Source organism: Dermacentor andersoni, chromosome 1 (genome assembly GCF_023375885.2).
Source record: "Dermacentor andersoni chromosome 1, qqDerAnde1_hic_scaffold, whole genome shotgun sequence".
NCBI lineage: Eukaryota > Metazoa > Arthropoda > Arachnida > Ixodida > Ixodidae > Dermacentor > Dermacentor andersoni.
Window position 1 is genome coordinate 356185534 of NC_092814.1, and position 27799 is coordinate 356213332.

The 27799-nt window shown below is 48.4% G+C and overlaps 8 non-coding genes across 8 annotated transcripts; all 8 read right to left on the reverse strand.

Annotated features, from left to right (window-relative positions):
- Nucleotides 1-5124: 5124 nt before the first annotated feature.
- Nucleotides 5125-5197, reverse strand: TRNAK-UUU (transfer RNA lysine (anticodon UUU)). The gene has a single exon. It is a non-coding gene; the product is annotated as a tRNA-Lys (tRNA).
- An 826-nt stretch (nucleotides 5198-6023) lies between these two features.
- Nucleotides 6024-6096, reverse strand: TRNAK-UUU (transfer RNA lysine (anticodon UUU)). The gene has a single exon. It is a non-coding gene; the product is annotated as a tRNA-Lys (tRNA).
- An 817-nt stretch (nucleotides 6097-6913) lies between these two features.
- TRNAK-UUU (transfer RNA lysine (anticodon UUU)) lies at nucleotides 6914-6986 on the reverse strand. The gene has a single exon. It is a non-coding gene; the product is annotated as a tRNA-Lys (tRNA).
- An 821-nt stretch (nucleotides 6987-7807) lies between these two features.
- TRNAI-UAU (transfer RNA isoleucine (anticodon UAU)) lies at nucleotides 7808-7880 on the reverse strand. Its single transcript has one exon. It is a non-coding gene; the product is annotated as a tRNA-Ile (tRNA).
- An 821-nt stretch (nucleotides 7881-8701) lies between these two features.
- On the reverse strand, nucleotides 8702-8774 carry TRNAK-UUU (transfer RNA lysine (anticodon UUU)). The gene has a single exon. It is a non-coding gene; the product is annotated as a tRNA-Lys (tRNA).
- Nucleotides 8775-9589: 815 nt separating this feature from the next.
- TRNAI-UAU (transfer RNA isoleucine (anticodon UAU)) lies at nucleotides 9590-9662 on the reverse strand. The gene has a single exon. It is a non-coding gene; the product is annotated as a tRNA-Ile (tRNA).
- Nucleotides 9663-10484: 822 nt separating this feature from the next.
- Nucleotides 10485-10557, reverse strand: TRNAK-UUU (transfer RNA lysine (anticodon UUU)). Its single transcript has one exon. It is a non-coding gene; the product is annotated as a tRNA-Lys (tRNA).
- Nucleotides 10558-15645: 5088 nt separating this feature from the next.
- On the reverse strand, nucleotides 15646-15727 carry TRNAS-UGA (transfer RNA serine (anticodon UGA)). The gene has a single exon. It is a non-coding gene; the product is annotated as a tRNA-Ser (tRNA).
- Nucleotides 15728-27799: the final 12072 nt, after the last annotated feature.

The window sequence follows — 27799 nt, forward strand, 5'->3', positions numbered from 1 at the left end:
AGAAGAACGATTTAGTGGCTGGTTGAACTGGCATCTTCTTCACCCTTTTCAATACATCTAGGCCTGGGCCTCCACTGTACAGGGCTCTGTACATGGGTACCAGCAATACACTGTCACATAAATCACGATATAACGTTTTCCGTTTTACACTCCACAAATATGCACTAGAAAAACGAACACGCAAAAAGGAAACACTCTGAATTATTTCCCTAAAGAAACCACGAACTGGTCCTGGCATTATTTCGGTGCCTACAACGAATTCGGGAAGTGATCTTGACAACCTCATTTGGATAGCGGTGCGTAGAAATGGGTCATTTGTGTCTCGAAAAAAGAAGAACCTGTTTACTAGTTGACGCAAGAAGAGGTGCGCCAACCCCAGACCACCATCCTTCACGCGCCGAAAGAGATTATCTCGGCTACATCGCTCCCAGCTCGATGCCCACACGAAAACAGCGAACACGCGGTGCAGTTTCTGCACATTAATCCGAGAGCACTGTAGGACCTGCATTACGTACCAGATCTTTGTTACGAGAAACATGTTGCACGCTGTTGCTTTCGCGAACATTGACAGGTGACCGGCGTTCCATCGGTCGGCTTTTTCTTTTATTTCTTTTGTCCGCTCCTTCCAGTACTCGCTACTGTCCTTGTAGGCATCAAGGGGTGCGCCAAGGTACTTAACTGGCGTCGTGACCCAGGTGACGTTCGAAAAGTGGTCTGGGGTGGACGCCCATCCCCCGTGCCAAAACCCCAAACATTTCTGCCAGTTCACGAAGCTATTAGTGGCATTACCAAACAGTCTGACGATACTCACAGCGTTCAATACACTTTGCGTATCTTTACAACATACGGCCACATCGTCAGCATATGCCAATAACTTCACCTCTGCTGCTTGGAGGCAAAATCCCTTAATGTATTCATTTTCAATGATGGCCTGACATAGCGTTTCTATGTAAACACAAAACAGGAGTGGGCTGAGTGGACAACCCTGGCGAACGGAGCGCTTCACGTTAATGGGGGCCCCCAGCCTTTGATTAATTATAAGTCTCGTATAGCAACTCCGGTACGCCATGGTCACCCCCTCAGTGATTATGTGGCCAAAATTAACATGTTCAAGGATGGTGAGCAATATCTCGTGAGAAACGCAATCAAACGCTTTCTCCAAGTCAAGCTGGAGGATCGCTACTGCATCACACATGGCATCACAACACTCCAGCACACACTTCAACTTGTGAATGTTAGTGAAGATTGTTCTTCCGCGAATGCCACACGTTTGGTGTGGGCCGACTACTTCCTTAATGACTGACTGCATACGCCGTGCCAGCACCTTCATCAGTATTTTGTAGTCACAGTTAGTAAGCGCTATGGGTCTATAGGAGGAAAGTTGCTTGAGCTTCTCGGTCTCTTCTGTTTTAGGTATTAGTACTGTATGGGACTGGCCGAAAGATGGTGGAAATATTTTCATTTGGTATGCTTCATTGAAAATTGCGGTCAAGATAGGAGCTAGGTGGCTTTTGAACGATTTGTACCAAGCGGCACAAAGACCGTCTGGACCTGGTGACTTGCCAGGGTTCAGGTCTTCGATGGCCTTTATCACTTCCTGTTCAGTTATTTGTCCTTCCAACGTTTCTTTAACGTCACTCGACAGCTGTGGCATTCGCTGCAAAAATAAGTCCTTGAAACTTTGCATGTTGACGGGCCTGAATGCGAAAAGCTTTTGGAAATGTTCAAAGAAGGCACGCCCTATATTCTTCGTATCAGTTACTACCAGCCCGTTATATTCGATGGCCTCAATCTGTTTGCGTCTGGAGTGCTTTTTTTCTAATCCCAGTGCTCTTTTCGAAGGCATTTCCCCGCATGCTAGTCTTTCTGCTCTCGCGCGCACGAGCGCACCTCGATAACGCTCTTCATCGAAAACCTCGAGCTTTTTCTTAATAGCACGCATATCTTCTTGATAAGCTCCGGGTTGCATGCATTCGAGCGTCACGAATTTTTCCAGTAATGTTTTTAAATCCCTTTCTCTTGCCTTCTCTTCATATCGTAGTACGCTACTTCTTTCAATTGCCTTGATTTTAATAGTTTGTTTCGACAGCTCCCATTCCTCGCCCAATTTCATAGAACTGTCTTTTCCAAAAGAATTCAGAGCATTCACTACCGTCTCGTTAAAAGTATCGTCCCGTAGAAGCTCAGCATTCATTTTCCACAGTTCCCAGACGAATTCGTTTCGTTCTTTTTTGCGGCCCACCCTGCATTTTACCAGGCAGTGGTCAGAAAAGGATACGGCAGTAACTGCATAGCACTGGCATTTTTCTACTAAATGATATGACAGGTAGATACGGTCTAATCGTGCATGACTTGTTCCCTGGAAGTGGGTGTACTTCACTTCTCGGTCAGCCCCGAAACACTGAGCGATATCCTCTAATTCAAATTCATGTATGATCTGCGCCATGATATCGCTGCTTTTGTCGTAAATTACGCGTCGCGTAGACCTGTCTTCGATGTTCAATACACAATTGAAGTCCCCAACACAGGCTATCGTTTTGTGCACAGACAAGTGGTGCCTCAAGTTCAAAAAGAAATTTACCCTTTCTTGCACCGTATTAGGCGCATAAATGCACAGCACGCGCCATTGGACATCGCAATAGCTGAAATCACAAACGACAAGTCGACCGGAAGAGCACGAGAAGTAACCGTCTATAACCAGGCCTGGAAGCTTCCTCACGAACAAGACACACCCCGCCGAAGTCCCTAAGGCGTGGCTCACTACCGTATAGTAGTTGTACGTGAACCTTTGCACCATGCTCCCGGTCTCCTCCTCGCCGTCTACCTTGGTTTCTTGCACTGCTAAAACGTCGAGGTCGTGGTCCACTAGCAGTCGATACACCTGACTCTGTTTCCTTTTGGCGGCCAGACCTCGAACGTTTAGCGTGCCGAGGCTAAGCGACGGGTTGGTAGCCATTACTGATTTAAACGGGAGGGGAGAAGGCCCGGAGCATGGTGCTCACCTTAACGTCTAGCTGACCGCTAGACGCCTCCGTGGCCATCCGGTGGCCGTCGTCCGAGTTCGTCTTTGGTCGGCTTCGGGGTGAGCCTACGGTCAGCCTCCAGGTTAGGCTTAGGCTTGAGGGTGGAGCGCCTGCCGGGTAGCGTCTTAGCTGGCGGCGCCTCGGAGTCACCGCTGGCCTTTCCGTCCACTTTCTCCTCCTGCTGCAGGGACCTCTTCACCGGTGCCGAGACGCTTTCGACGCGGGCGCTAGCAGGGGTCGCGTTGTCGTTTTCCGCTGCCTCCGTAGTATCTGTAGCCGGCTGGCGGCTCTCATTTTCTGTCTGGGTCACCCTGACGCTGATTAGTGCGGTTTCTGGCTCGTCGGGAGGAGGGACATTATTCGGTCCTCCTTTAGTCGGCGTCGTCGTCCCGCTCGCTTCTGCCACCGCATTGCCGCTTCCAGCTCCCTTGGCCGCATCCTCGGCCTCGGTCACGTCCATCATGTGGTCTGATGTCAACGGCTCGCTCTCCGCCGACCCCGCGGCTGCTGCGTATGAACGTACACAGTCCGTGTCGTTGTGTCCGAAAAGCCTGCACCGGGAGCAACGGGGAACCTTACATTCTCGACGAACGTGACCAGAGCCCCGGCAGCGCAGGCACTGCATGGGGCGACCTGGGGCTACGACCAGCGCAAGCTCGCCGGCGACGCGGATCTGGTGGGGCAGGTCGTCGACTTTCAGTCCAGCCTTCAGCTGCAGCAGCACAGCTCGGGTCGTCGAGCCCTTGTCGGAAACGCCATCCACCCGCCAGCGCTCCCGGGTTACTTCCGTGACTTTGCCAAAGAAAGCCAGCGCAGTCTTTACGTCTTCATCATCCACACCATGAAGAAGCCAGTGAAGACGAAGCTTCACCTGCTGTTCTTTAGGGTCGATGACCAGGCAGCGACGCCCCTTGACCTGAAGCTCCTTCAGTGCAGCCAGCTTTTGGGCCATCTCGGCTGTCTTCATCGTCACAGCCCATACGTGGTTGATTTGGTACGCTCCAAGGGCGACGACGCCAGAGAGCATACCAAGAGCTTGAAGCGCGTCCCGAAAATCCTCTACGCGAAACGGGCGAACACGAGTGTCGCCGTGCAAAAAAACTGTGTTTAACACGATGCGTCCTGTAGGTAGACGAGGCAAAATAATCTGGTAGTCCTTATCTTCCGATGTCGAAAGCCTGTTGCCGCGGCTAACAGCCGCATAAGCCGCTCCACTGGAGCTCATGATCCCGCGATCCGTTCAGCTCGGGAGCCGGAAGCAGAATGAGCTACTCGGGCTTGGAAGGAATGCTGCCGAAACTTTCCTCTGCATAGAAAAAGTACTATTGCGAAAGAAAGAAAAGCTTAGCCGTTATCCAAGGCTGTTAGGTTGAAAGCCAAACAGTTCACCAATCTGAGCTACTCGAAGCAGCTCAGGAGGATTCAAAACTTTCGTACACATAGAAAAAGGAAACTCTCAGTCGCCTTCCACTCTGCGAAGAAGGAATACTAGCGAAGCTGTGTATGAAGGCCCCTTAATGGCAAACTCCATCTCCGCCGCGGGTCGTTTCAGCATTGCAATATCTTTGGGATCGGAGCACGTATGGGGACTGCTTAACGTCTTTTTCATCTCCGCCGCGGGTCGGGCCGGCATTGCACTACCTTCGGGATCGGACCACCTATGGGGACTGCTTAACGTCTGCTTCATCTCCGCCGCGGGTCGGCCCGAGACTGCACTACCTTCGGGATCGGGCCACGTATGGGGAGTTTTTTTTTTTTTTTTTTTTGCTTACCGCGCCAACGGCACGAATATTTCCTTGGATGGTCGAGGTATACAGCTTCACTGTAAAATTTAGCCTCGCCCCAATAGGAGCACACCTCTGGACCGTTATGTTAAAAGCCTAAAGCTCTGAGGCTGAGTTTCTAGAGCTTTTAAGGAACGCTGCCCAAACTTTCGTCTGCTTAGAAAAAGAACTATTGGGAAAGAAAAACACGCTAAGCCAATTGTCAAGGCCCGTTGCGGTAGGAGCTTAACAGTCCACGACATAGAGCTTCTTGCACCAGCCACGAAGGATTCAAACCTTTCCTACGCATAGAAAGGTGAAAAAAAAAATTACAGTGACGCCCGAGCAGGGGCTCGAACCCTGGACCGTTAGGTTAAAAGCCTAACGCTCTACCGACTGAGCTACTCGGGCTTGGAAGGGATGCTGCCGAAACTTTTCTCTGCATAGAAAAAGTACTATTGCGAAAGAAAGAGAAGCTAAGCCGTTATCCAAGGCTGTTAGGTTGAAAGCCAAACAGTTCACCAATCTGAGCTACTCGCAGCAGCTCAGGAGGATTCAAAACTTTCGTACACATAGAAAAAGGAAACTCTCAGTGGCCTTCCACTCTGCGAAGAAGGAATACTAGCGAAGCTGTGTATGAAGGCCCCTTAATGGCAAACTCCATCTCCGCCGCGGGTCGTTTCAGCATTGCAATATCTTTGGGATCGGAGCACGTATGGGGACTGCTTAACGTCTTTTTCATCTCCGCCGCGGGTCGGGCCGGCATTGCACTACCTTCGGAATCGGTCCACCTATGGGGACTGCTTAACGTCTGCTTCATCTCCGCCGCGGGTCGGCCCGAGATTGCACTATCTTCGGGATCGGGCCACGTATGGGGAGTTTTTTTTTTTTTTTTTGCTTACCACGCCAACGGCACGAATATTTCCTTGGATGGTCGAGGTATACAGCTTCACTGTAAAATTTAGCCTCGCCCGAATAGGAGCACAGACTCTGGACCGTTATGTTAAAAGCCTAAAGCTCCAAGGCTGAGTTTCTAGAGCTTTTAAGGAACGCTGCCCAAACTTTCGTCTGCTTAGAAAAAGAACTATTGGGAAAGAAAAACACGCTAAGCCATTTGTCAAGGCCCGTTGCGGTAGGAGCTTAACATTCCACGACACAGAGCTTCTTGCACCAGCCACGAAGGATTCAAACCTTTCGTACGCATAGAAAGGTGAAAAAAAAAAAAAGATTACAGTGACGCCCGAGCAGGGGCTGGAACCCTGGACCGTTAGGTTAAAAGCCTAACGCTCTACCGACTGAGCTACTCGGGCTTGGAAGGGATGCTGCCGAAACTTTTCTCTGCATAGAAAAAGTACTATTGCGAAAGAAAGAGAAGCTAAGCCGTTATCCAAGGCTGTTAGGTTGAAAGCCAAACAGTTCACCAATCTGAGCTACTCGCAGCAGCTCAGGAGGATTCAAAACTTTCGTGCACATAGAAAAAGGAAACTCTCAGTGGCCTTCCACTTTGCGAAGAAGGAATACTAGCGAAGCTGTGTATGAAGGTCCCTTAATGGCAAACACCATCTGCACCGCGGGTCGTTTCAGCATTGCAATATCTTTGGGATCGGAGCACGTATGGGGACTGCTTAACGTCTCTTTCATCTCCGCCGCGGGTCGGGCCGGCATTGCACTACCCTCGGGATCGGCCCACCTATGGGGACTGCTTAACTTCTGCTTCGTCTCCGCCGCGGGTCGGCCCGAGATTGCACTATCTTGGGGATCGGTCCACGTATGGGGTGTTTGTTTTTTTGCTTACCACGCCAACGGCAGGAATATTTCCTTGGATGGTCGAGGTGTACAGCTTCACTGTAAAATTTAGCCTCGCCCGAATAGGAGCACAGACCCTGGACCGTTAGGTTAAAAGCCTAAAGCTCTAAGGCTGAGTTTCTAGAGCTTGTAAGGAACGCTGCCCAAACTTTCGTCAGCTTAGAAAAAGAACTATTGGGAAAGAAAAACACGCCAAGCCATTGTCAAGGCGCGTTGCGTTAGAAGTTTAACAGTCCGCGACACAGCGCTTCTTGCACCAGCCCTGAAGGATTCAAACCTTTCGTACGCATAGAAAGGTGAAAAAAGAAAAGGTTACAGTGACGCCCGAGCAGGGGCTCGAACCCTGGACCGTTAGGTTAAAAGCCTAACGCTCTACCGACTGAGCTACTCGGGCTTGGAAGGAATGCTGCCGAAACTTTCCTCTGCATAGAAAAAGTACTATTGCGAAAGAAAGAAAAGCTTAGCCGTTATCCAAGGCTGTTAGGTTGAAAGCCAAACAGTTCACCAATCTGAGCTACTCGAAGCAGCTCAGGAGGATTCAAAACTTTCGTACACATAGAAAAAGGAAACTCTCAGTCGCCTTCCACTCTGCGAAGAAGGAATACTAGCGAAGCTGTGTATGAAGGCCCCTTAATGGCAAACTCCATCTCCGCCGCGGGTCGTTTCAGCATTGCAATATCTTTGGGATCGGAGCACGTATGGGGACTGCTTAACGTCTTTTTCATCTCCGCCGCGGGTCGGGCCGGCATTGCACTACCTTCGGGATCGGACCACCTATGGGGACTGCTTAACGTCTGCTTCATCTCCGCCGCGGGTCGGCCCGAGACTGCACTACCTTCGGGATCGGGCCACGTATGGGGAGTTTTTTTTTTTTTTTTGCTTACCACGCCAATGGCACGAATATTTCCTTGGATGGTCGAGGTAGACAGCTTCACTGTAAAATTTAGCCTCGCCCGAATAGGAGCACAGACTCTGGACCGTTATGTTAAAAGCCTAAAGCTCTAAGGCTGAGTTTCTAGAGCTTTTAAGGAACGCTGCCCAAACTTTCGTCTGCTTAGAAAAAGAACTATTGGGAAAGAAAAACACGCTAAGCCATCGTCAAGGCCCGTTGCGGTAGGAGCTTAACAGTCCACGACACAGAGCTTCTTGCACCAGCCACGAAGGATTCAAACCTTTCGTACGCATAGAAAGGTGAAAAAAAAAAGGTGACAGTGACGCCCGAGCAGGGGTTCGGACCCTGGACCGTTAGGTTATAAGCCTAACGCTCTACCGACTGAGCTACTCGGGCTTGGAAGGGATGCTGCCGAAACTTTTCTCTGCATAGAAAAAGTACTATTGCGAAAGAAAGAGAAGCTAAGCCGTTATCCAAGGCTGTTAGGTTGAAAGCCAAACAGTTCACCAATCTGAGCTACTCGCAGCAGCTCAGCAGGATTCAAAACTTTCGTACACATAGAAAAAGGAAACTCTCAGTGGCCTTCCACTCTGCGAAGAAGGAATACTAGCGAAGCTGTGTATGAAGGCCCCTTAATGGCAAACTCCATCTCCGCCGCGGGTCGTTTCAGCATTGCAATATCTTTGGGATCGGAGCACGTATGGGGACTGCTTAACGTCTTTTTCATCTCCGCCGCGGGTCGGCCCGAGACTGCACTACCTTCGGGATCGGTCCACCTATGGGGACTGCTTAACGTCTGCTTCATCTCCGCCGCGGGTCGGCCCGAGATTGCACTATCTTCGGGATCGGGCCACGTATGGGGAGTTTTTTTTTTTTTTTTTTGCTTACCACGCCAATGGCACGAATATTTCCTTGGATGGTCGAGGTAGACAGCTTCATTGTAAAATTTAGCCTCGCCCGAATAGGAGCACAGACTCTGGACCGTTATGTTAAAAGCCTAAAGCTCTAAGGCTGAGTTTCTAGAGCTTTTAAGGAACGCTGCCCAAACTTTCGTCTGCTTAGAAAAAGAACTATTGGGAAAGAAAAACACGCTAAGCCAATTGTCAAGGCCCGTTGCGGTAGGAGCTTAACAGTCCACGACACAGAGCTTCTTGCACCAGCCACGAAGGATTCAAACCTTTCCTACGCATAGAAAGGTGAAAAAAAAATTACAGTGACGCCCGAGCAGGGGCTCGAACCCTGGACCGTTAGGTTAAAAGCCTAACGCTCTACCGCCTGAGCTACTCGGGCTTGGAAGGGATGCCGCCGAAACTTTTCTCTGCATAGAAAAAGTACTATTGCGAAAGAAAGAGAAGCTAAGCCGTTATCCAAGGCTGTTAGGTTGAAAGCCAAACAGTTCACCAATCTGAGCTACTCGCAGCAGCTCAGGAGGATTCAAAACTTTCGTGCACATAGAAAAAGGAAACTCTCAGTGGCCTTCCACTTTGCGAAGAAGGAATACTAGCGAAGCTGTGTATGAAGGTCCCTTAATGGCAAACACCATCTGCACCGCGGGTCGTTTCAGCATTGCAATATCTTTGGGATCGGAGCACGTATGGGGACTGCTTAACGTCTCTTTCATCTCCGCCGCGGGTCGGGCCGGCATTGCACTACCCTCGGGATCGGACCACCTATGGGGACTGCTTAACGTCTGCTTCGTCTCCGCCGCGGGTCGGCCCGAGATTGCACTATCTTGGGGATCGGTCCACGTATGGGGTGTTTGTTTTTTTGCTTACCACGCCAACGGCAGGAATATTTCCTTGGATGGTCGAGGTGTACAGCTTCACTGTAAAATTTAGCCTCGCCCGAATAGGAGCACAGACCCTGGACCGTTAGGTTAAAAGCCTAAAGCTCTAAGGCTGAGTTTCTAGAGCTTGTAAGGAACGCTGCCCAAACTTTCGTCAGCTTAGAAAAAGAACTATTGGGAAAGAAAAACACGCCAAGCCATTGTCAAGGCGCGTTGCGTTAGAAGTTTAACAGTCCGCGACACAGCGCTTCTTGCACCAGCCCTGAAGGATTCAAACCTTTCGTACGCATAGAAAGGTGAAAAAAAAAGGTGACAGTGACGCCCGAGCAGGGGCTCGGACCCTGGACCGTTAGGTTATAAGCCTAACGCTCTACCGACTGAGCTACTCGGGCTTGGAAGGGATGCTGCCGAAACTTTTCTCTGCATAGAAAAAGTACTATTGCGAAAGAAAGAGAAGCTAAGCCGTTATCCAAGGCTGTTAGGTTGAAAGCCAAACAGTTCACCAATCTGAGCTACTCGCAGCAGCTCAGGAGGATTCAAAACTTTCGTACACATAGAAAAAGGAAACTCTCAGTGGCCTTCCACTCTGCGAAGAAGGAATACTAGCGAAGCTGTGTATGAAGGCCCCTTAACGGCAAACTCCATCTCCGCCGCGGGTCGTCTGAGCATTGCAATATCTTTGGGATCGGAGCACGTATGGTGACTGCTTAACGTCTTTTTCATCTCCGCCGCGGGTCGGGCCGGCATTGCACTACCTTCGGGATGGGCTCACCTATGGGGACTGCTTAACCTCTGCTTCATCTCCGCCGCGTGTCGGCCCGAGATTGCACTATCTTCGGGATCGGGCCACGTATGGGGCGTTTTTTATTTTTTGTTTTGCTTACCACGCCAACGGCACGAATATTTCCTTGGATGGTCGAGGTATACAGCTTCACTGTAAAATTTAGCCTCGCCCGAATAGGAGCACAGACTCTGGACCGTTAGGTTAAAAGCCTAAAGCTCTAAGGCTGAGTTTCTAGAGCTTGTAAGGAACGCTGCCCAAACTTTCGTCAGCTTAGAAAAAGAACTATTGGGAAAGAAAAACACGCTAAGCCATCGTCAAGGCGCGTTGCGTTAGAAGCTTAACAGTCCGCGACACAGCGCTTCTTGCACCAGCCCCGAAGGATTCAAACCTTTCGTACGCATAGAAAAGGAAAAAAAAGAAGTTTCAGTGACGCCCGAGCAGGGGCTCGAACTCTGGGCCGTTAGGTTAAAAACCTAACGCTCTACCGACTGAGCTGCTCGGGCTTTTTTTTTTCATTATTTCCGAAGTTCACATGAGGAACAATAAGTCACTAACAATAAAACACTTCAGCCACACTTTAACTGAGGCGAGGAAAGTTAAAATTTCCTCAAACTCACAAGGTCATCAAGAAGTATTACCCACTGAGGTGGGAGTTGCTGTGCCCGGATACATTCCCGAAGGTAAGCCGCGCTTTCAATAAAGTTTTCACGTGCACTGCGCGTATTAACATCTGCATGCCTTACTTGCATTCGTGTTTTCCACAAGCTGTGGAGGCCAAGAAGCATGAACAAATCATACGGTACATCTTCGTGATCAACCGGTAAAAACCTGATACCATAAGGGTCTAGCGGTAACTCTTTCTTTATACTTCTCTGTAGGACGTCCCAGTGGAATATAGCGTCCCAGCAGTCCAGAAAAACATGTTCGACTGTCTCTGGCCTTTTACATAACAGACAGTTCGTTGTGCAATGAACAAATATTCCCTTTTCTTGAAGCCACGTTTTTACAGGTAATGTATTAGAGTGTAACTTGAAAAAGAATGTTTTCACGCCTGGCCTAACTGGCATCTTCTTCACTCGCTTTAACATATTCTGACTTGGGCCTCCACAGTAAGGCGCACGGGACAATGGCACCGGCAGCATGATATCCACAAGATCTTTTACAGCTTTTTCTTGGGAACATTGTACAAATAGTCTGGGGAAAAACCCACTTCTAACAACTTACAAGAAAGCACAACCTCGCGCGAAAATCCGTTTACAGCACCGCACATATTTTCACCAGAGGACACTGTTTCTTGGGTGTAGCCTCTGCAATCGGACCTGTATAACCGTTCTTAAGAAGGTGTCATTTTGATCACGAAAGAAAATAAAGCGCGATACCACTTGACGCAAAAACAAATGAACCAGTCCAAGGCTTCCACTCTTCACTGAAAGAAACAGGTTTGTTCTCCTCGTTTTTTCCCAGGTCTAAGTCGAAAGAAAGACGGCAAATATACGATGCAATTTTTGAATAGAGGTCCGCGATGCACACAGCACATTCATGAGGTACCATATTTTTGAAATGAGAAAAACATTGCAGACAAAGGCACGTGAGAAGATTGACAGATTCCTTCCTTGCCACGCTCCCGCTTTCTCTCTCGCCCTTGATATCTCTTCGTTCCAAAGTGGGCTGGGATCGCGATAATATTCTAGGGGCACACCAAGGTATCGCGTTGGCATGGGAGACCATTCCAGCCGTGAGAAAAATTCCGGTGTAATATCTCATTCCCCGTGCCAAAATCCAGAGCTTTTTTCCCTGTTTACTTGACATCCAGTCTGGTTACAAAACCTTTCCAGAATGTAACTTCACAAATGCTTTCTCTGTTCGTGCAAAATACCGCTATGTCGTCCGCATATGCGAGAAGTTTCACCTGAGCAGATTGCAGCTTGAAACCCGTGACGTAATCACTGTTGAGAATGGCCAGACATAAAGGCTCTAGATGCGCTGTAAAAAGCAGGGAAGAGAGCGGACAACCTTGCCTCACCGAAGAACGCACTGTGAGGCGCTCAGTAAGGTCACCATTAACTATAATGCGTGTCATACAATTTGCGTACGCCATTATTACTCCTTCTGCTATTACACTACCCAGGTTAGCATGCTCTAGAATGGAGAAAGGAATGTCATGTGAAACGCGGTCGAACGCTTTAGCCAAGTCCAGCTGTATCATAGCTACCAGGCTTCCAAGCGCGTCAATACATTCCAATACGGTTCTAGCCACATGTATATTTGTTGCAATGCTGCGAACTTTGATGCCACAGGTTTGGTGCGGCCCTGCTAATTTGTCGATTACACTCTGAAGTCGTCTGGCTAGTACCTTCATGTACACCTTGTAGTCGACATTAGTGAGGCTGATAGGTCTGTAGGAATCCACTAAAATTCGTTTCTCCGGATCATCAGACTTGGGAATAAGTACTATGTGTGAAATACCAAAGGACAATGGTACTTTTTTACGTTCATAGGCTTCTGTTATCACTTGTAACAAGAACTGAGCAACATAATGTTTAAAGGTTTTATAGAAGGCAGCGTTCACCCCATCTGGCCCCGGAGCTTACGGAAGATCATCTATTGCTTTCTCGATCTCTTCCAAAGTAATAGGCAATTCAAGAGGCTCTCTTACATCATTGTCGAGTGTTGGCATTAGTCGTAGGAAATCCCCTTCAAACCCTTGCGCATGTTCGCGCCTATTGGTAAAAAGTTCAGCTAAGTATTCCGTAATAGCGCGCTGAATATCACTAGGGTCGCTTGTAATGTGCCCCTCTCACCTTACTTGCCTGATTTCCTTCTGGCAAGCGTACCGCTTTTCATCTGATAGCGCCCGCTTTGTAGGCGCTTCGCCTGCCCACAAGTTATCGCTCCTTGAGCGTATTATTGCTTCTCTGTACCTGTCAGTGTCAATTGTTTCGATCTGACACTTGACGTCTTTTATTTCTTTACTAAAATTTCCTGGCTGATTGGTTTCCATGCTAACCAAGCACTCTAGTTGTTCGCGAAGTTCCTTTTCTTTTTGTTTCTGTTTATACCGAATTGCGCTACTTTTTTCTATAGCTTTAAGCTTCACTCGTTCTTTGAAACTTTCCCATTCAACTGCAAAGCAGTCCGCTTGCTCAGCTAGTACACCGTCAAGATCGCTTTTAATTTCCTTGACAAATCCTTCATCGTCTAAAATTTTTTCATTTAGTTTCCAAAGGTACCAATTAAAGCGTGACTTCCTTCCCTTCGTCCCAAAAGTCGCGCTCACAAGGCGATGATCACTAAACGACACAGGTTTTACATCATAGGCTGTGCATAGTGGCACGAGATCCGCAGAAACATACAGCCTATCTAGTCTTGCGTGACTGTCGCATTGAAAGTGTGTGTAATCAGGCCGTGTTCCAGCCGAAAACACGCTTCCCACGTCCTCCAATAAATAATCTTGCACAAATTCAATCAACAGTTCAGCGTTCTTGTCCCTCACTGTTCTACACTTGAGTCGGTCAGTAGCAGCACAGACGCAGTTAAAGTCTCCCAATAGAAGCAACAGCTTGTCACAATTCAAGTACGGCTCAATGGAATAAAAAAAAATTTACGTTCACTTTCAACATTGGGGGCATAAACACATACAACGCGCCAGTGTAAGTTTGAAAAAGAAAAATCAACAACCAAGAGGCGGCCACTTTCACATGCAAACACAAACTCCACACTTATACCTAATGTGTTGGGAATGAAGAGAAGGCATCCACCCGATGTCCCAACGGAGTGACACACACGCACTTCAAAGTTGGCGTGGAAAGGGGGCACCATGCGGTCAGCATGTTCTAGCGACTCTATCTTTGATTCTTGCACAGCTATTAGGTCAAGGTCATTATTAATAAGCAGGCGATTAAGCTGACATTGCCGCCTTCGTGCTCCCAGCCCTGTAACATTCAAAGTTGCTAGACGCAATGGGGCTCTTAGCTCAACTACCATACGTTTCCGTAATAAAAAGGTGCGCGATCCGCATGGTGCCTACCTCTGTCGACCATGTGATTCTCCCGACTAATGTTCCGCAATGATGTTCCGGAAGTCTGTCTGGCCAACCAAAGGGTTGTCTGGTGTTTGTCTTGAAGTGGTCTGAGGGACTTCCTCGTCGCATCCTCCACTTTGCATGCGCGCAAACTCGAAATGTCAGCCAAAAACACTGTGTCGGTCGATACACAACCGACGCTGACATTCCACAGAACAGAGAAACAAATTACGGAGGCCAGTCAAATTACCAGCCTTTCGTGACTCGGCCAAAAGGTTTGGCCGCGGCTTCAACGACGAACGTCGACTTCCTGTCGTTTTTGGAGGCGGCTCCCCACTGCTACTACCACCAGGCTGCAGGTTCTCACCGGCGCTCTCTTCGTGGGACCGTTTTCCAGCGGTTCGGGCAGCCGCTTCATCGTCGGCGTCCATGGCGTCGGCAATGCGAGGCTCCACGCAGTCCGGGGTTTTCAGCGAAACTTTCGTATCGGCCACCGCACTGTGACCGCTGTCGCTTTCAGGGCCACGCTGCGCAGGCTGAGATGCCACCACTACAGGAGGCGTCAACGTTGTCGTTTTCTTCTGCTTAAGCAGAGGCGTAAACGAAGGCCCATCTTTCGTCCCCGTTTTCCCAGTTGTCCTCACCGCCTCTTCTGCGTCCGCCTCATCCATCAAATGCTCCGAGGCATCTTCACTGTTTCCAGGGCCGGCGATGCTCGCATTAGTACGGGGCACTCACCGTCTTCGTGACCGAAACGTCGACAAGCTCCGACGAATGTGTCCCGTACCTCGGCAGCGAAGACATAACGGAGGCCTTCCAGGCACAACGACGTGTGCCAACTCACCCCCAACGTTAAGCTGGTGCGGCAAGTCGTCTAGTTTGACGCCAGCTTTCAATTTCAGCGTGACCATCCTGCTCGTTGAGCCTTTCTCTGACACGCCATGCACACGCCAGCGCTCCCGGGCCACCTCGGAGACCTTTCCGTACGGTGCAAGCGCGACACGCACGTCCTCGTCCGGCACGATGTAAAGCAGGCAATGGAGCTTCAGACGTACATACGTCCTGGTTCGCCGGGTCAATAACGAAGCAGCGGCGTTCTTTGACGCGCAGCTCACCGACGCCTGCAATCTTCTTAACGGCATCCGCATCCTTCAGCGTGATGGCCCAGACATGGCTCATCCGATACGCCCCCAGGGCGATAACATCCGAGAGCAGCGATTGCCTAGCCAACGCGTCTCGAAAATCTTCCACCCGGTACGGGCGGGCCCTGATATCCGCGTGCAACAAAACAGTATTTAAAGCTAAACGCCCGGTTGGAAGACTTGGCAGAACAACCTGGTAGTCGGTTTCCTGTTCAATAGCCCTGTTACCGCGGCCAGGACTGGCCGCTGAAGCCGCTCTAACGGAGCCCGTCATCATACGTCCGTCACGCTTGGAGGCCGGACGCAGAATCCCACTCGGCCTAGTCGGCACTAGTCGAGTGGCCACTCGGCCACTCGACTGGTGGCCACTCGGCCGCGCCACTATGATACGCACTCAGGAACGGCTGCGAGAGAAAAAAGCTCGGCTACGCAGCCGACAGGATTCGAACCTGTGCGGGGAGACCCCAATGGATTTCAAGTCCATCGCCTTAACCACTCGGCCACGACTGCTTTTTTTTTCTTTATTGTCAGTTCTCAACGCTTTCACATACTCGTACATCTTATGAGCAACACAACCAAAACAAACAAAATAAATAAAATATTCCACGCTTCATGTAGAAAATGAAACATTCTGTAATAAAGCGGCCAGCACAACTTGGCTGACTTCGTCTATAAAATTCTTTGAGGAATGCCAACGCTTCAATCCTCGGTAGCCACTCAGGTACAAATTCTCCTTTTTTTACTTCAATAAAGCGTGACATGTGTTCACGGAAATGCAGGCGCGCAGGCCGTGCGTCTGGGTCACAATGGAAGCCCTCCATTCGGGCTCGCCATATACAGTAGAGGCCTGTGAGCATGATGAGGTCAAATGGGACGCCGTCCTCATTATCTAATGGCAGAAATCTGATGCCGTACGGATCCAACGGGAAATCTTTCTTTATGGTTCTTTGGAGGACATACCATAAGAACACCCCCGCCCAACAATGCAGGAACACATGGTCTACTGTTTCTGGTTTTTTGCAAATCAGACAGTTGGAACCCCACGGCATGTAAAAACCGCGTTCTTCCAAAAACGTTCTCACTGTCAGAGTGCCCGTGTGAAGCCTGAAGAAAAAAGATTTCACTCCTGGCTGCACATCCATTCTTTTTACGCGTTTTAAAACATTGCTACCTTGACCTCTACTGTATATGGATCTGTACATAGGCCCTGGAAAAATCACATCACACAGGTCACTGTACAATTTCTTTCTTTTTACACTGAACAGATAGTCATTCGAGAACCGTACTGACAAAAAGCGGACACTCGCTACTATCTCTTTTAAAAAAACGAATAGAGTACCAGGCATTATTTGACTGCTGATAACAAACTCTGGTAACGCATTACAAAGTCTCACCTGACACACCGCTCTTAAGAACGGGTCGTTGACGTCACGAAAGAAAAAAAATCTATTTACAAGCTGTCGCACGAAAAGGTGTGCCAGACCCAAGCCCCCATCTTTCACTCGCCGAAAAAGATTCGTACGGCTGCAGCGTTCCCAGCTGGACGCCCAAATAAAAACAGCAAAAACTCGATGCAACTTCTGCACATACACTCCCGAACAATACAACACTTGCATAATATACCATACTTTACTAACAAAAAATAAATTGCGCACTGTCGCTCTGGCGAAAATTGAGAGATGAGCACCTTTCCACCTCTCCGCCTTTTCTCGTGTTTCTTTCACGTTTTCTAACCATAAATCATCAGTTTTCTTATAATCTTGAAGTGGAACGCCGAGGTACTTTACTGATGTTTCAACCCATTTCACGTTAGCAAATCTGTTGGGGGCTGACGGCCACTCGCCATGCCAGAACACCCGGCACTTTCCCCAATTCACAAGGCTCCCCATCACTTCCCCAAACCTTCTTACTACCGCAACAGCCTCCAGAAGACTCTCTTTTTCCGTACAACACACAGCTATATCATCAGCATGCGCCAAGAGCTTTACCTCCGACGCCTGTAATCGGAAACCATGAACCCGCTCATTTTCAATAATTGCTAGACATAACGCTTCAATATAAATACAATATAAGAGCGGACTCGCTGGGCACCCTTGACGCACACTCCGCTGGACCTCAACTGGGTCCCCCAATCTGTGTTGAATATGAGGCGCGTTTTGCAGTTTCGATACGCTATGGATATACCGTCTGTGATGATTGAGCCTAAATTGACATGCTCTAGTATGGCAAACAAAATGGCATGAGGGACACAATCAAATGCCTTGTCTAGGTCAAGCTGAAGGATTGCGACAGCCGGCCGATAGGCATCACAACGCTCAAGCACACACCTCATAGAATGAATATTAGTAAAAATGGAGCCACCCTTAATACCACAGGTTTGATGGGATCCTACAATCTGCGTTATGACTGTCTGAAGTCTGCCAGCCAATATTTTCATAAATATTTTATAATCACAGTTAGTTAATGAAATTGGTCTGTATGAGGTCACAAGTCTTAACTTATCCTTTAGCTCTGTTTTTGGAATGAGCACAGTATGTGCTTGGGAGAATGACAGAGGCAACGTTCCCAACTCAAATGCCTCATCAAAGACATCTTTCAACTCAGAGGAAAGGTCATGTTTGAATGCTTTGTAAAATGCCGCGCTCAGACCATCCGGCCCGGGCGACTTGCCAGGGTTGAGATCATCTATCGCCTTTTCTATTTCTGCTATTGATATCGGCGCTTCGAGAACTGCTTTTCTTTCTTCTGACAGCCACGGCATGCGTTCCAAGAATGTTGTTTTAAAACCTTCCACATCCACTGATTTATGGGCAAACAGCCCTTCATAGAATCGAAAAAACGCTTGGCCTATGCCCTCTGTATCGGTTATCTCAACACCGTTTTCTTCTATCACGTCGATGTGCTTGCGGCGAGCATGGGCCTTTTCGATTCCCAGCGCTCGCTTTGTGGGCGTCTCCCCGGCAGCCCAAGCCTCGGCTCTGGCCCGCACGAGCGCTCCCCGATAGCGTTCTTCGTCCATTACTTCGAGTTTCTGTTTTATGCTATGGATGTCGTCTTTAAACTTGCCCGGCTCTCGACACTCAAGCTTAACGAGCCTTTCGAGCATCGTTCCTAAATTTCTTTCTTTGACGTTTTCCTCATACTTAAGACAGCTAGATCGCTCTATGGCTTTCATTTTGACATGTTGCTTTAATTAGTCCCATTGTGCGCCAACACTGGGCATCCTTTCTGTTTTCATGTCGTTTATCGCCTCTTTGACAGCTTGAATAAAGCATTCGTCGCTCAGGAGCTTTACGTTTATTTTCCACAAATCCCATGAAAATGTGTTTTGTTTTTCCTTGCTTCCCATCAGACATTTAACTAGACAGTGGTCCGAGAACGACACGGGTTCTACATGATAATGGGTGCATAATGGTAATATCTCGATCGACGCATAAATACGGTCAAGGCGAGCGTGACTCAGTCCTTGAAAATGCGTAAACTGCACTTCTCTCGCTCCTTCAAGGCATTCTGCTACATCATCTACTTCATGTTCTGCAATTAACCGTGACAATAGCTGGCTGCTTCTATCTTTATACCCGTGCTAGTTGCTTGGGTCTCGAGTGTTCAAAACGCAGTTAAAATCTCCTAGCATAAGGACATGTTTGTCTTTACTCAGATACTGCGCAGTGCCAAGAAAAAAATCTGTGCCTCTCATCTGTACCGTGCGGCGCGTAAACACATATTACTCTCCAGTTAATCTCAATATAATGAAAATCAACAACGATCAATCTGCCACTTTGGCATGAATGAACATTATCTACAAGGCCCGCTAACTTTTTCAAAAATAGTAGGCATCCCGCTGACTTTCCCACCGCATGACTCACTGCCACATAATAACGAGACGTAAAGCGAAGCATCATGCTTCGGGTCTCCTCCTCCCCTTCAACTTTTGTTTCTTGCACGGCCAAAATGTCGAGGTCGTGGTCCGCCAACAATCTATACACTTGGTTCTGCTTTTTCTTTGCGGCCAGGCCTCGAACATTTAAAGTTGCCAAACTAAACGACCGATTGTGTGCCATGTTTTTTCAATCGACGTTGTAGGACCCGAAGCATGACGCTTACCTCGCACGTCTAGCGTACCGCTAGACGCCTTCGGATCCGCCCGGTTGCCCAGTGTCTTGGTGCTGCCTCGGCAGCTCGGGAGTGGCCTTCCTCTCCGTTTTGACATTTGGCCGTGGTTTAAGGCTGGGGCGTCTCCCCGTGGGCGGCTGCTAGTCGGCAGTTCCTTCAAGCGGCCGTTTGACGGCCGGGCTAATTCTGGGGTTGGAGGCCTGGCTGTTTGGCATACCCGTCTTGGTTGACTCAGCGTCGAAGCCTTCTGTTTGACTGCTTTCCATTGTGTCGTAGTCCGCGGGCGCGGGTGTTGTTGCGAGACCGGTCTCTGCTGCTGGTGGCTTGGCTGTAGCCTCCGTTGTCGACTGGCTTTGCTTGCCTTCCGGTGTCTTTTCGCTGGTCTGCTCCTTATGGGCTTCCAGGTCTCCGCTTCCTTTCGCTGCTTCCTCGGCTTCGGTCACATCCATCAGATGCTTCTCGGTGTACTGGTTCACACCTTGCCCAGTAGCTGTGGCGTAGGACCGCGTGCACTGACCGTCTTCGTGTCCATATCGCCGACATATCGTGCACCGGGGTACTTTGCAGTCTCGCCGGACATGTCCAGAGCCCTGACAGCGAAGGCACTGCATTGGGCGACCCGGAGCAACCACTAGGGCAAGTTCTCCAAGACCCATACCTGGTGGGGTAGGTCCTCCAACTTCAACCCAGTTTTCAACTTCAACAGCACCGTCCGGGTGGTCGAGTTCTTGTCGTGGACTCCCGGAACGCGCCAACGCTCACGCTGCACGTCTACCACCTTTCCAAAAGCGGCAAGCACTGTACGCACGTCATCATCAGCTACACCATGAATAAGCCAATGAAGGCGCAACTTCACTTGCCGATCCTGTGGGTCCACTACGACGCAGCGACGCCCCTTAACTGTCATTTCCTTCAAGGCTAGTAGCTTCTTGGTAGCGTCTGCATTGGACATGGTAACCGCCCAGACATGGTTAATCTGATAGGCACCGAGTGTAACAACTTCCGGCAGCATACCGGCCAGAGCAAGAGCGTCCCTGAAATCTTCGACTCTGTAAGGCCGTGCTCGCACGTCGCCATGCAGAAATACCGTATTGGTGACGATGCGTCCTGTTGGCAGTTGTGGCAAAACAAAAGGGTAATCTTCTCCTTCTTGTTTCCTGTTACCGCGGCTAGCAAGGGCCGCAATCGCCGCTCCAACGGAGCTCATGATTCAGCGTCCGTCACGCTCGGTGGCCGGAAGTAGAATGCTCGGCCACGACTGCGCACATACGCACCCGCACTTCTGCGCCACATTGATACGCACTCAGGAACGGCTGCCAGAAAAAAAAAAAGCTCGGCTACGCCGCCAACAGGATTCTAACCTGTGCGGAGAGACCCCAATGGATTTCAAATCTTTCTTTTATTACCGGTTTTGTAACAAAAATACACATTCAACACATGAAAAGTCAAGACAGGGTTACAATTTGTCGATACACTGAGCGAAAAGCCATCAGTAATGTTGTGACTGACGTTGTCACCTAAAATTCCCTTAGTGTGACTAAGGGTTCTGCCCTGGCTACACAGGGAGAAAGACATTCTTTTGTTTTTTCAACTTCTAATAACCGAGCAATGCTCTCTCGAAAGTACAGCCTTGCTGGTCTTCCATCCGGTTCACAGTAGAAGCCAGCCATTCGTGAGCGCCATATACTGTGCAAGCCTGTCAGCATGATTAGATCGAAAGCTACTCTTTCTTCGTTGTCTATCACAAGGTACCTCACATATGCCATGCGTGTCTAGTGGGAATTCTTTTTTAATTGTCCTCTGCAACACATCCCAGAAAACACCGCTTCCCAACAGTGAAGGAAAACGTGGTCGATCGTTTCCGGCTTTTCGCAAATAATGCAGTGAGACCCTCATGGCATATAAAACCCACGCTCCTCTAAGAAGGTTCTTACAGGGAGAGTTCCGGTATGCAGTTTGAAAAAGAAAATTTTTGCACTTGGTGCTGCTTGCATTCTTTTAACCCGTTTGAGTACGTTCTGACCCAGGCCTGCACGGTATATCGCCCTGTACAACGGGGTTGGCAACACTATGTCACATAAGTCTTTATACAGTTTCCTCTTTTTAACGGAATATAAATAATCATTAAAAAAACGCACACTCAAAAATCGTACACTCGCTACTACTTCCCGAAAATAACCTTGTACCGTCCCCGTCAGGACTTGCGTGCTAATAACATATTCAGGTAACAGTCGCCCTAATCTGGCCTGGCACACCGTTTGCAGAAATGGGTCGCTGACCTCGCGAAAAAAGAAAAATCTGTTAACTAATTGTTTGAGAAAAAGGTGTGCCAGTCCAAGTCCCCCCCACTTTACACTCCTGAACAAATTTGTGCGACTGCACCTTTCCCACGTAGATCCCGACACAAATGTCGCTAAAACCCTTTGCAGTTTCTGCACATTTACCCTAGAACAGTGCATCACTTGTATCACATACCATAGTTTGGCCACAAAAAACATGTTACACATGGTTGCCCTCGCAAACATGGAGATATAATTCGCGCTCCAAGCATTCGCCTTTTCGCGTAAGAGTTGTGCTTGTTGCTTCCAGTAGTCATTATTATTTTTGTAGGACTCAAGTGGCACACGAAGGTATTTCGCAGGCGTTTTCTGCCAACATTGGCTAAAATGTCCGTGGTAGACGGCCACACACCGTGCCAAAACCCCAGACACTTTCTCCAGTTTACTCGGCTTCCTGTAACGTCACTAAAAAATTTAACAGTTCTAATGGTTTCTTCAATGCCTTCATAGTCAATACAACATACCGCCACATCATCGGCCTATGCAAGCAGTTTAACCTCTGAAGATTGTAACCAAAAACCATGAATAGAATTATTTTCAATTATTGACAAACATAAGGTTTCAATATATATACAAAACAAATGTGGACTGACGGAACAGCCCTGACGCACGGTACGCTGCACTTTAATGGGGGCCCCCAATTACTTGTTAATAATTGGTCTGGTAGAGCAGTTCCGATAAGCCAGAGCTACACCGTCCGTGATAATGGATCCGACATTAATGTGTTCCAATATTGCAAACAAAATAGCACGCGCTACGCAATCAAATGCCTTCTCCAGATCCAACTGGAGTACGGCCACACACGCTTCAAGGGAGTCACAACATTCAAGAACTGAGCGCATCTTGTGAACATTCGTCGCTATAGTGCGACCCTTAATTCCACACGTTTGGTGTGGGCCGACTATGTCTTTAACAACCGAATGAAGTCTAGCTGCTAAGACTTTCATCAGTATCTTATAGTCTACATTTGTGAGTGCTATTGGTCTGTATGATGTTACACTTTTCAACTTATCTACATCCTCTGTCTTCGGAATCAACACCGTGTGTGATTGACCGAAAGCGGTAACGTCTTACCATCGTACGCTTCATTAAAAAGTGCTACAAGTACTGCTGACAATTCTTTTTTAAACCGCTTGTACTACACAGCGCAAAGCCCATCAGGACCCGGTGACTTGCCAGGATTCAAATTGTCAATTGCGCGTTCCACTTCAAAAACAGTTATCGGCGTTTCTAATGCAACTTTTCTTTCTTCACTCAGTTGAGGCATGCTTTTCAAAAAGTTCGTCTTAAACCGTTCTAGGTCCATCTGCCTAAATGCGAACAGATTTTCGTAGTGTTCAAAGAACGCACGTGCGATACTATCATTAACTGTAACTTCGTTACCACCCACCTCGATCACGTTAATATGATTACGTCGAGCGTGCGATTTTTCCAGTCCGAGCGCCTTTTTTGTGGGCGCCTCCCCTATCGCTAAGGGTTCGGCTCGAGCACGAACTATCGCTCCGCGATAGCGTTCCTCATCATGCAGTTCAAGTTGCTGTTTAATAATACGTATGTCGCTTTTGTATGCTCCCGGTTCTTGGCACTCCAGTTCTGTCAGCTTTTCCAAGATTATTCGCAGTTCCTTCTCTTTATTTTTTGTTTCATGCATTATTGCCACGGAACGATCGATGGCTTTCATTTGAATGCACTGTTTAAACTCTTCCCATCGATCTGTTAATCCACCCTCGCCACTCATTAGAATTTTTTTGATGCAGTCCGATACATATTCTCCGAAACTTCCGTCAGTAAAGCTTGAATTCATTTTCCGCAGCTCCCAAGAGAAGCTGCCACCTTTTTTCTTCCTTCCTATGCCACATTTAACTAGACAATGATCAGTGAAGGAAATAGGATATACACTAACTATTACACATTGGTATTCCTTGAAGCGACAAGTAAATACAATCTAAGCGCGCATGGCTATTTCCTTAAAAGTGCGTGAAACGCACATCTCCCGTCCCTGTCATATATTAAGCCAAATCCGCTAATTCGCTTTCAGTAATTATCTCATTCAAAACATGCCTACTTTTATCGCTCCTTAATCCTCTATTGGACCGATCTCGAGCACTGAGAACGCAATTAAAATCACCTAACAACACCATCTGCTTTTCAGAAGATATGTACTCTTTTAACATGGAAAAAAACAAAGCCCGTTCCTCCAACGCATTTGGTGCATAAATACATACCACATGCCATTCAATTTCACGCAAAGCAAAATCACATAAAACTAATCTACCAGGTGGACATTAAAAAAAAAGCCTTGCACCGTGATACCGGATAATTTTCTAACAAGCAGCACGCAGCCCGCCGACGTCTCCAAGGCGTGGCTCACTACCGCGTAGTACCGTGGCGTAAACCGCTGCACCATGCTGCGGGTCTCTACGTCACCATCCACTTTTGTCTCTTGCACGGCTAACACGTCAAGGTCATAGTCCACCAGCAGCCTACACACTTGGCTCTGCTTTCGCTTGGCGGCCAGACCTCGAACGTTTAGCGTGGCCAATCTAAGCGACGGGTTGGGAGCCATGATTATAGATCTAGTGAAAAGATTTGGCCCGGAGCATGATGGTTACCTTTAGCGCCTAGCACACAACTAGACGCCCCCGGAGCCGCCCGGTGGACCGGTACGACTGGAGAGCGGTGGCGGCTTCTTCTCGGACTACTTGTCTGAGGTAGCTGTGTTCGGTCGTGGCTTGTAGCTGCTGCGCCTGCCCGTTGGCGTCTTCGAAGGCCCGCCTCCTTGGTTCGCTGCGTTGTTGCGTGTCGCCTTCTCAAGAGGCCGTTTGACCGAGGCTCCGACATTGCTGCTCAAAGGGTCGTTCTTCACCGACTGGTCCTCAACTGTTTCCATTTGCTCGCTGGCTTCCGTTAGGCTGCTCTTGCTTTCTTCCTTTGTCTCTTCTGCTGGCTCTTTGGCCGCACTTTCCGTAGCGTTTTCCCTGTCCGGTGGTGTCCCCGCGCCCGCATCAGGTGCAAGCACACCGCCTACAGCACATGGAGTTGCCTGGTCTCCAGCCCTTTTCGCCGCGTCTTCGGCCTCGGCCGCATCCATCACCAACCTTGCCGTGTCATTGCCTTCGGCTGGCCCAGTCATAGAGGCGTATGTACGTACGCACTGGTCCTCGGCGTGTCCAAACCGACGGCCATTGCGAGCACCGGGGAACCTTTCAGTCTCGTCATACATGACCAGTGCCTTGACAGCGCAAGCACTGCATTGGCCTGCCAGGAACGACGACTAGGGCCAGCTTACCGGCGACCCTAACTTAGTGCGGGAGATCTTCCACCTTCACGCCGCTGTTAAGCTTGACCAAGATGGACCGGGTCGCCGTCCCCTTGTCGTTGATGCCCTGAACGCGCCATCGCTCTCGGGTGACCTGTAAGGCTTTACCGAAAGCCGCCAACGCCGTTCTTACATCCTCATCGGCCACATCATGTATTAACCAATGAAGACTCAGCCGCACCTGCTGGTCCTGAGGGTCGACCACGATGCAGCGCCGCCCCTTTACCCTCAGCTCCTTGACTTCCAGCATCCTTCTCGATGCGTCCGCGGTGTTCATGGTCGCAGCCCAGACGTGGTTAATCTGGTAGGCCCCCAGGGCCAGCACCTCCGGTAGCAATCCTGTTGGGCCAAGAGCGTCCCGGAAATCTACTTTGTAGGGTCTAGCTCGCACGTTGCCGTGCAAAAACACAGTGTTTAGCACGAGGCGTCCCTTTGGCAGTGGAGGCAAAATAATCTGATAGCCTGCGACATCTTCGCTCTTCCACCTGTTTCCGCGGCCAACAAAGGCCGCTGTCGCCGCTCCACTGGAGCTCATGATTCGCCGTCCGTCACACTCGGTGGCCGGAAGTAGAATGACGATTACGGCGAATGGATTTCAAGTCCATCTCCTTAACCACTCCGTCACGACTGCGCTCATAAGCACCCGTACTTCTGCGCCACAATGATACGCACTCAGGAACGGTTGCCAGAAAAAAAGGCACGACTACGCAGCCGACAGGACTCGAACCTGTGCGGGGAGAGCCCAATAAATTTCGAATCCATCGCCTTAACCACTAGGCCACGACTGTTCTTTTTTGTTTCTTTATTGCCGGATTATCACAGATACACTACATTCACCATACTAAGGTAAGAACAAAACGAAGTGTTACATAGTCATTACATATACTTCTAGAAATGCACGTGTTAAAAACGCTTTAAGGTCACCAGTGTATCCAGTACAGGTAACCAGTCTGTTGGTTCAGCTCGAGATTTATACACGTCTCTTATTTGAGAAACACTTTCAATAAAATATTGTCTGGCTGGTTTGGCGTCCACATCAGCATTTCGTACGGCCATTCGTGTTTTCCATAAGCTGTGTAGGCTCAGCGTCATGATCATGTCATAGGGCACGTAGTTTTCTTTTTCAACTGGAAGAAAGCGGATACCGTAGGGTGATATAAGGAGCTCTTTTTTCAGCGTTCTCTGCAAGACATCCCAGTGGAATATTGCATCCCTGCAGTCTAAGAAAATGTGTTTGATAGTCTCAAGCTTTGAACAAATGAGGCAATTAACTGACCACGGTACGAACAGTCCTCTCTCTTGCAACCATGGGTTAACTGGCAAGGTATTGGTATGGAGCTGAAAGAAGAACGTCTTAACTGAGGAGCGGACTTTCATTCTTTTAACACGTTTTAACACGTCTCCTTCCGAGCCTACACAATACATGGCACGATATATGGGCACTGGCAACATAATATGAATCAGATCCTTGTATAAACGCTTCTTAGGTACATTACTTAGGTACTCCTTTGGGAATCTCACTTTTAGCATTCGAAAGACACAACGACCTCCCGAAGAAAGCCGCGAACACTCCCTTTTTTTGTGACATTTGATACAACATATTCAGGAATTACATCACTCATTCGTAATTGTAAAATCGTTCGCAGAAATCCGTTATTTTGGTCGCGCAAAAAAAATAAATCTTGACACAACTTGTTTGCGAAATAAATGACATAAACTTAGTCCGCCGCTACGGACTGATCGAAATAAATTAGTTCTGCTGCATCTTTCCCACGAACACAGCAAAGACTCTGTGCAGCTTCTGCACGTTGGTACGAGACATACAAAGCACTTGAAGAACATACCACACTTTCGCGACTAAAAACACGTTACAAACAGCAGCACGCGCGAAAATGGAGAAATCTCGCCCACCCCATTTAATCTGTTTGTTCCCTCACACATTTGGTTTCCTCGTTCCAGTGTTGCGTGGTATCGCGATAATGTTCTAAGGGCACTCCGAGATATTTGACATGGGTCACAGTCCATTTCATGTTAGCGAAATAATCTGACGTGTTTTCCCACGGCCCATGCCAGAAGCCTAAACATTTGTTCCAATTTATCATACTACCCGTGAGCGAGCAAAAAAGTTCTGCTTCTTTAACGGTCTCCTTAACGTTTTCCTTATCGCCACAGAAGACTGATATGTTGTCACCATAGCACAGTATTTTAACTTCACTTGCGAGTAATTTGAAACGATGTATTGTGTCATTATTAAGAATCTTTAAGCAGAAAGGTTCGAGAAAAATTGCAAACAATAATAATGATAATGGACGCCCTTGCCTAATACTACACTGAACTTTAAAACTTTCGCTGACACTTTTGTTTACAATTATACTAGCTGAACTCTGAGTGTAACATTTTCACACCAGTCGCAGTCACAAACCCAACATTAATATACTCCGAAAGACTAAAAAGAATTTGATGTGATACACGATTGAAAGCTTTTTGTAGATCAAGCTGTAACATTGCTACCCGTTCTGAAAAGTCATCGCAGTATTAAGTACACTTCTGGTAACGTGAATGTTAGTAAATATCGAGCGTCCCCTGATCCCACATGTCTGGTGGGGTCCTACCAAAAATGTGATCACGGTTTGTAATCTTTTTGCTAGTACTTTCATATATATTTTGTAATCTACATTGCTTAAGTCTATCGGTCGATAGGACGAGACCGATAGAAGTTTAACTGGGTTGTCTGTCTTGGGTATTAATACAACGTGAGAACAGTTGGAAGTTGGGGGCACCGCATTTTCATTATATGCTTCGGTTATTACA